General features: G+C 43.9%; 1 pseudogene; it reads left to right on the plus strand.

The window, feature by feature from the left end:
• The first annotated feature begins 6,121 nt into the window (after positions 1 to 6,121).
• Positions 6,122 to 7,082, plus strand: LOC147418521 (uncharacterized; annotated as a pseudogene).
• The last annotated feature ends 890 nt before the right edge of the window (positions 7,083 to 7,972 follow it).

The following is a 7,972-nucleotide window of genomic DNA, read 5'->3' on the forward strand; positions in this document are numbered from 1 at the left end:
TCAATATTCCTTTCACTGCCTCCCAATGTTTCTTTCCTGGGTTTGACATGTATCGACTTACTACTCCCACTGCAAATGCAATGTCTGGGCGAGTAGCAATCATTGCATACATCAAACTACCCACTGCAGACGCATATGGAATCTTATCCATTTCAGCCTGTTCTTCCTCAGACACAGGACAATCTTGTTTGCTAAGTTTCACATAGGGTGGCAATGGAACACTCAGTGCCTTTCCCTATTCCATATTGAAACATTGAAAAACCTTTTCAATATACTCTGTTTGAGATAACCAAATCAACTTCTTTGATCTGTCTCTCTCAATGTGCATACCAAGTATATGACTTGCCTCACCCATGTCTTTTATGTCAAACGATTTTGCCATCTTTGACTTCAAAGCTGAAATTTCCTCCAAGTGCTTGCCACCAATCAACATGTCATCCACATACAAAATAAGGATCAGCCAACTACCATCCTTAGCCTTCTTTGTATATAGACAGTGATCGAACTCACTACGTTTGTAGCCTTGAGAAAGCATAAACTTGTGGAATTTATGGTACCATGCCCTCGGTGATTGTTTTAAGCCATAAAGACTCTTTAACAGCTGGCATACCCAATCTTCCTTGCCTTTCTCAACAAACCCTTTTGGCTGCTGCATGTAAATTTCCACATCTAAATCACCATGCAAGAACGCTGTCTTGACATCGATTTGGTGCAACACCAAATCTAATATGGCAACCAATGCAAGAAATCATCTCAATGTAGTCATCTTGACCACCGGAGAGAAGACTTCATCAAAGTCAATTCCTTGTTCTTGCCTAAAGCCCTTGGCAACAAGCCTTGCTTTGTACTTTGGCTGACTATCATGAGCTGTGATCTTATACCCGTAAACCCATTTACAAGGTAGAGCCATTTTGCCCTGTGGTAATTTAACTAGCTTCCATGTCTGGTTTTTATGCAGAGCTGTCATCTTTGACTGCATGGCCAATTGCCAATTCCCGGAGTCCTTCATTTGTACTGCTTCCTTGTAACATGAAGGCTCATTGCAATCAGTCAACATGACAGAGTTCATAGATGGAACAAACCTATCAAGAGGTCGCGTGATACATCCAGATCTACGCACAATAGGTGGCTCAGGCTCAGCCACAACCTGTGGTTCCACTCTATTCTGTCCTTGCTCCTCTTGAGCCCTGACATTTTGTCTTGCACGTGCAGGTCCATCTTCTTGGAAGACAACTCTTCTAATCTCCTCAACCCTCTCTGGTTTAGAATGATATTTGGATTCATTAAAGTGAATATCATTGTTGCGGACAACCTTTCTGGATTCGGGATCCCAAAGTCTGTACCCCATCTCACCAGAATTACCATAACCTAGAAAGATGCACTTTTGACTCTTTGGCTCAAGTTTGTTCCTAAATTCCTTTGGAACGTGAGTATATGCCTCACAGCCAAAGACTCTGAGATGCTTGTATGAGGGAATTTTGCCTGACCATACCATCTCTGGCACTGAATCCTTCTGCAAAACCTTGCTAGGAGATCTATTTATAAGATGAATAGCTGTTGATACAGCTTGAGCCCAAAACCCATTTGGCAGTTGTGCATTAGACAACATACTTCTGACCTTCTCTTGTATGGTCCTATTCATCCTCTCAGCAACACCATTTTGAGGAGGATTGTAAGGATCAGTAAGTTCACGTTTATACCTTTTGACTCACAAAAGTCCTGAAAGGCCTTTGAAACATACTCGCCACCATTGTCAGTGCATAAGCATTTAAGCTTCTTGCCACTCTGATTCTCCACAAGTGTCACAAACGTTTTGAAAACACTAAACGCTTCATCCTTGTGCTTGAGAAAGTAAACCCATACTTTCCTCGAGTAATCATCTATAAATGTCATAAAGTAAGAAGCTCCCCCTAGAGATAGGTTAGGCATAGGTCCACACAAATCACTATGAACAAGTGCCAACTGTGTATCTCTTCTACTGCTTCTATGCTTATGTGGCTGCTGTGTTTGCTTACCATACAGAAAATGTTCACAGAATTCAAAATCATTAAATGAAAAGCCAAGCAAATAACCAGAACGAGACAAGATTTCCATTCCCTTCTTGGACATATGTCCTAACCGGCTATGCCACAAAGAAACGTTCGGCTGCTCGGTTACATTGATTAAATTTTTAGAGACATTTGATACATAAATCATGTAAAGTCCTACAGACTTTACTCCATGTGGTACTGTCATAGAACCCTTGGATATCTTCCACATGTTCTGTCCAAAAGTGGTGACGTAGCCAGCAGCATCAAGTAAACCTGTGCTGATCAAGCTCTTGGTAATTGCAGGAACATGTCTCACATTCTTCAGCGTGAAAGAAGAGCCATTTTGAAACTTCAATTGAACATCTCCAACACCTAAGATCTCACATGTCTTCCCATTGCCTAGCCGAACATGATCTTTAGTGGTCACATAAGAGGTAAACCACTCCTTGTTTGGAGACACACGAAGTGATGCCCCTGAGTCTATAATCCAGTCACTCAGTGCATTTCCATCAGATGTTGTAAGAAGATCTGAGTCCATTGTATTCTTCAAGAAGTAGATGTCTCCTAACACTAGATTGTCATCCTCTGCAACAGTGTTTGTCACATTTATTTCTTGAATCTTCACTGAGGACTTGTTCTTCTCACCATGGTCTTCAGCTTTCTCTTTGCCTTTTTCTGCTTTCCATTCTCTGCAGTCTCTTTTCATGTGACCCTTCTTGCCACAATGGTAGCATTCTATGTCACTCTTGCCTTTAGCACTGCGGGACTTGCTACGAGATTGATTCCTCTTTCCACCTTTGTACTTTTCTTTGGTCCTTCCCCTGACAACTAAGGTTGTTCCTTTGCCTTTGTCCATGGTCTTTCTATTGGTTTCTTCAGTAAGCAGACTTTCTTCTACACCTGCTATGTTCAAACCATCTGGAGGTGCAGAATTACTCAAAGCTGTGCGAAAAGTGTCCCAACTGTCCGGCAATGTGATCAACAGGAACATAGCTCTAACAGGTTCATCAAACTTGAAACCTTGAGCTGACAACTGACTATAGATTGTGTTGAATTCATTCAGATGATTGGACATAGGTGTCCCTTCTTTCATCTTCAAGTCAACAAGTTTCTTAAGCCAGTATATCTGTGAAGCTGCACTCTGCTTCTCATAAAGATCACTCAGCTTTAACCATGCTTGATAAGCCGACATCTCGTCTCCTACATTGAAGTAAACGCTTTCTGCCAATGTCAGCATAATGGTAGAAAGTGTCAATTCATCCATTTCGCTCCATTCATCTTCGTCCATATCTTCTGGTTTTATCCCCTTGAGCTTTATAGATTTTATCTGCTTTTTTTGTACCAACCCGTGCCAAATCTGCTTCTTCCACAATGAGAAATTGGTTCCATCCAGCTTCTTGATATTGTAAAGAGCAGTGTCCTGTGATCCATCCATAGCTACGCTTCACAGTAGTTTACTTTCCTGGGAAAAATTCGGCAGAGTTTCCCCTGTAAACTGACCTCTGAACCAATATCAACCTGTCAAATGAACCAAGAAAGCTTCAGATTCTGCACAAATTTTGGCAGAGTCTCCTTTGTAAAATGGCTTTGGTGTACTAAAAACAGACCAAAAAACAACTCAAAAAACCACTGTCTCTCTAACACTGTAAGTTGTGGGTAAACCTGTCCTGCACCTGTACTGTCTCTGACTGTCCTGTCACTGTCCTGTAAGCATAGACTGCGACAATGCCTCAACGGCAGTAAAGCAAAGATGCAACCCCAACTGTCTAACTCACAGTCAATACATCCTAGCTGCCTATCTAAGGGTGCTCGAAGGATCGCTCCAAAACCTGTATCACCGAAAGGATCTCAACATTCGAGAATCCCCCAGCTCAATAAAACCTCACTCGACTCTCAACAAAGGCTGCAGTAAATCTGACAGTACATAGACTTCCCACAAAGTAATACATCAACAAATTTCCCACTATATGTTGTAACCGCTGCGGCGGTTGTTTGCTGCGTGACTCACAGCCAGCAAACCCTCAACAAACATACATCATCGCTGACAATACATCCCATGTGGAAGTACCTGCAATGTCAGGATGAAATCTGGAATATCAAGCAGCAAACACAAGCTACCTGATGAACTAGTGGATGTCGCCTACAGTCTGTGTGTAGATGCGCCCGTGTCGTATGTGACACGCCTCCGAGAACTGTGAGCCGTCCTTCGATGTGTAGACAGCCACAAATCAACACTCTGGGAGTGTCGATATCCTCAGCACCTGCAGTCTTAGGCCAAAAAACCCCAAATTTGCAGAGTCGAATCTGCACCCGCTGAGACCACGTAGTCGAAAATGGCCTGCGCAGAACTTTGTCGAAGCCGAACAGTGACCGAGATGACCTCACAAGATTTGGGGCCGTGTCTTTGCCTGTCGAATTTCACTCCAATCTAAGCTGGTGACTCTAGCCTCCTGCAGTGCTGCCCCGAGCCTCGATCTGAGCTCTGATACCAATTGAAGGAGTACGAGCGGAAGTGCGACGCGAGAGAGTGCGAGAAGAAGAGCACGAAGATATGGTGAACTCGCTCTACTGTAATGTGTAGACCATAGTGAGTTCTTATTAGGTTTTTACAAAAGAATATGTGTACATACCTAGCGGCCCGCCCACTTACCTGGGCGACCACATTGGGCTTTATACCCCAACAGTAAGCAGATGCGTCAGATGGCATCTAGTGGCGTGAGGAGGACGAATGGGTCAATACTTGCACGTGGATGAGTACGGACACGACGTGGATGTTTTCTTGTGATAATTATGCAAAAAGTTCATCATGCGGACCATATTTTGGGGCCACTTCACATGGTTTCGGGATGCATTATTGAAAAACGTTGAGTGCCAGGTGTGCGGATGGATGCAAAAAGGTGACAACTATCCACTGCGAGGTCAGTTTTTGGCCTGTTCGGGGTCCGTTTGAGGTCATCTAAAAGGCCAAGGGTGCTCAAGTAATAAAGCTAAGTGTGGGAATTTAAAAACAAGAGAGAAGACCAGAAAAATAGTGGAGAGAAGAGGAGGAACAGCTGCAACTGTGTTTTTGCTCATTTTGGAGCCTGTTTTGGCCGTAAACTGCTCATCCGAGGTTGGATTTGAGCACTGTGACATTGTAGACTGGGGTTGTGGGCCGTTCCGGACGCGATGGAGCTGTTCATTTTGCCAAATTCCTCACTCTTTTTCTACTGTTTTTGCTGTGTAAGTTTCTCCTATGAGAGAAACTTCTGCTCCAATTTGTGATTGTATCTGGTACTTTTTTACTCATATTGTGTGAGCTATTTGCCCCATTGGTGTTGGCCCAAGCTCATTTGTATTTGAACATCAGAAATTATCCTCTTTTGAGCTGAGTTTTTTGGGTGTGCGTGTGTGTGTGTCTGTGTGGAGTGGGCAAGTGGATAGTCTCTCTCCTCTCACTCCATAGGTGTGTTCCCTCTCTCGGCCATGTGGGTTGTATAAGCCGAGTGGTGCCCCATAGTGTGTGTGTGTGTATAATCCCAAGAGTGTATGTCGGGTCATTATAGAGGTGTTCTGTGTGTTTCCATCCCGCTCACAACGGTGTTGCGGTTTGAAGAGCAGGATCTAACAAGAATGGCATGGTCGGGTTTTCCAACTTTTATAGGTGCTGAAGATGCAGAAGTGTGGCTGCAAGACTATCGGTTGTTTTTGCTGGAGAGCGGCTTGTCAGGAGAAGAGGGAGTGGCCCAAGCTTTCCCACTCCTGGTTCTTGGCAAAGCAAAGGTATGGTACGAGGGCTTGCAGGCTAAAGAAAAACAGGATTGAAGCACATTGGAAGCGGCATTCCGAAGCCGATATGTGGCCAACACGCAGTGGAGTGAAGTGAAGTAGATGATAAACAACCTAAAGCAAAGCCTTGACAGTGATTTCTGAGAATTTGTGTGGGAGTTTGAATCCATATGGAGCAAGTTGGTTAACGTAACTACTGTAGAGAATGCAACTTCTTTGAAGATGACCAAGTTTGTGGACTGTTTGCATGTAAAAGTGCGGGATAAAGTCGAGATAGATGGACCATACACGTACGAGGAGGAGTAGCCTATGCACAGAGGAGGATGAAGAAGCTTTCAAAGAAGCAACAGGAAAAGCAGGTTCTGGCGAGTCCATTGGTACGAAGTCCAATTGCTAGGGAAGAGCTTCAGGTAATCCGACCCTTTGTTGATGCACATATGGTAGAAGCGGGTAGGTGTGATGATAGAGTAGAGACAATCCCTTGTGGGTCTATGACGCATCAGCAGAGCTGCAGAGAGAAGTTTACCGAGTACGCTCGGTACCGCCTAATGTGCTTGACCAAATGACTTCCAAAAAGCAAGCAGTGGAGAAGATAGCTGAAGTGCCAAAGCCGGTGAGTTTTGTGGAGAAAGTCGAGGTGTATTCGAGCTATAGCAGTGCCTTGGGTACGGACAGCACATGGGAAACGGAGTCTGCTTTCTCAAGGTATGAGACATACGATGTTATGCATGTCGATAAGGTGGTCAAAGAACACCAGGTTGCAGGTGAAGAGCCAGTTTGCAAAGACCAAGGGGTTGGGCACCCTCTCTCATGCCTTGTGATGGTCAGGCCATGTTGACTGAAGAAGAATGTCTTGATGAAGGTGATTGGGTATTCGATGAGCCAGTGGTCGATGTAGATGACGAGTCGCAAGTTTTGGTTGCTAAAGCTATGGCAAGAATACAAGGTATGCAAGGCTTGCTGCCTTTTCCAGTGATGTTTGAAGAGTGTACAGGTGAAGATATGCCAGTGTCTACTTTGGATGATCAGTTGCCACACGTTGGTGCCATGCTGTTGTTGACGGATGTGCTACTGAAGGTTGCTATGCAAGCGTCTCTATGCCGATTGCTACAGGTTATCTTGTTTGAAGACAAGCATGATATGGCCAGCTCTCTAGCCGATGGCGAGTTGGTTTCATATGATGCCGCTGCTACAGAAATTGGTATAGTTCATTCTTATCCAGGGTACAAAGCAAGTTTATGGATACAAGTTGAAGCAAGACCGGGCTATGCCAAGCAAGAGTAGTTAGTTTGCAGGTTTTCTGGTACAAAGCAAGGATGGTTTGTGTGTGTTTTACAGACGGATGACCAAAGCCGCATTTTTTATCCGGGCGGGACTAGAATCATGCTTGGCGAAGCATGCAGCTTTCTATTTGACCCAGGCGGGTGCAGCAAACAGATAAGCTCTCTATCTATCTACTAGATTCACTCTATCTATCTATTGCTTCATGTAAATACTATCTATCAACTTTTTATTATGCAATGCTACTTTACCTAAATAATGCTACGGTTGAGCATGAATGCTCAACGAGAGGTTGGGCAATGATGGTGCAAGTGAGTTGTGTCGACCTAAGATAGTGGTACTAGCTTCAGTGTGGAATTGTGAGGACTCATGAAGAAGCGATGGAGCAAATACTAGATGCAGATTGTAGCAAGTTGGATTGTGATGTGTGTGCCAGATGTGGCACTTTACAGGTCAAGCGATGATTTTGGGCCTCTAATGATCGAGATATTTGCACGTACATGAAATATAGTCACTGTTTACTCTATGGCTTGTTTTTTTTGGCTTGTCACTCGGAGTTCTTTTGGAGATCCATTCCAAACCAGAGTTTGAATGTGGCCATCTATCATGGCTGCATTGGGATTCGGAGCGGCCAATGTTTGTTGCAGTCGCCATTATCGTCAATTATCAAAGCATCCGGGGATTTGATTCTTGTGGATCAATTATGTTTACTTAAAGCCGTGAATGCCTTGGTTCCAAAGCAAGGTCTTAGATTATGGTAAGAGATGCAAAGCTATTGGCTGTGGGTTGCGTTTGGTGGGAACACCCGCTAAGTCTCAAGTCAAGTTTTTTTTAAAGATTGCCATGCTATTAAAAAAAAAGATCAAGGCAAGCTACAGTCCATAATGAAGATA

This window comes from Adiantum capillus-veneris, chromosome 30 (assembly GCF_014529385.1).
Source record: "Adiantum capillus-veneris isolate H3 chromosome 30, ASM1452938v2, whole genome shotgun sequence".
Lineage (NCBI taxonomy): Eukaryota > Viridiplantae > Streptophyta > Polypodiopsida > Polypodiales > Pteridaceae > Adiantum > Adiantum capillus-veneris.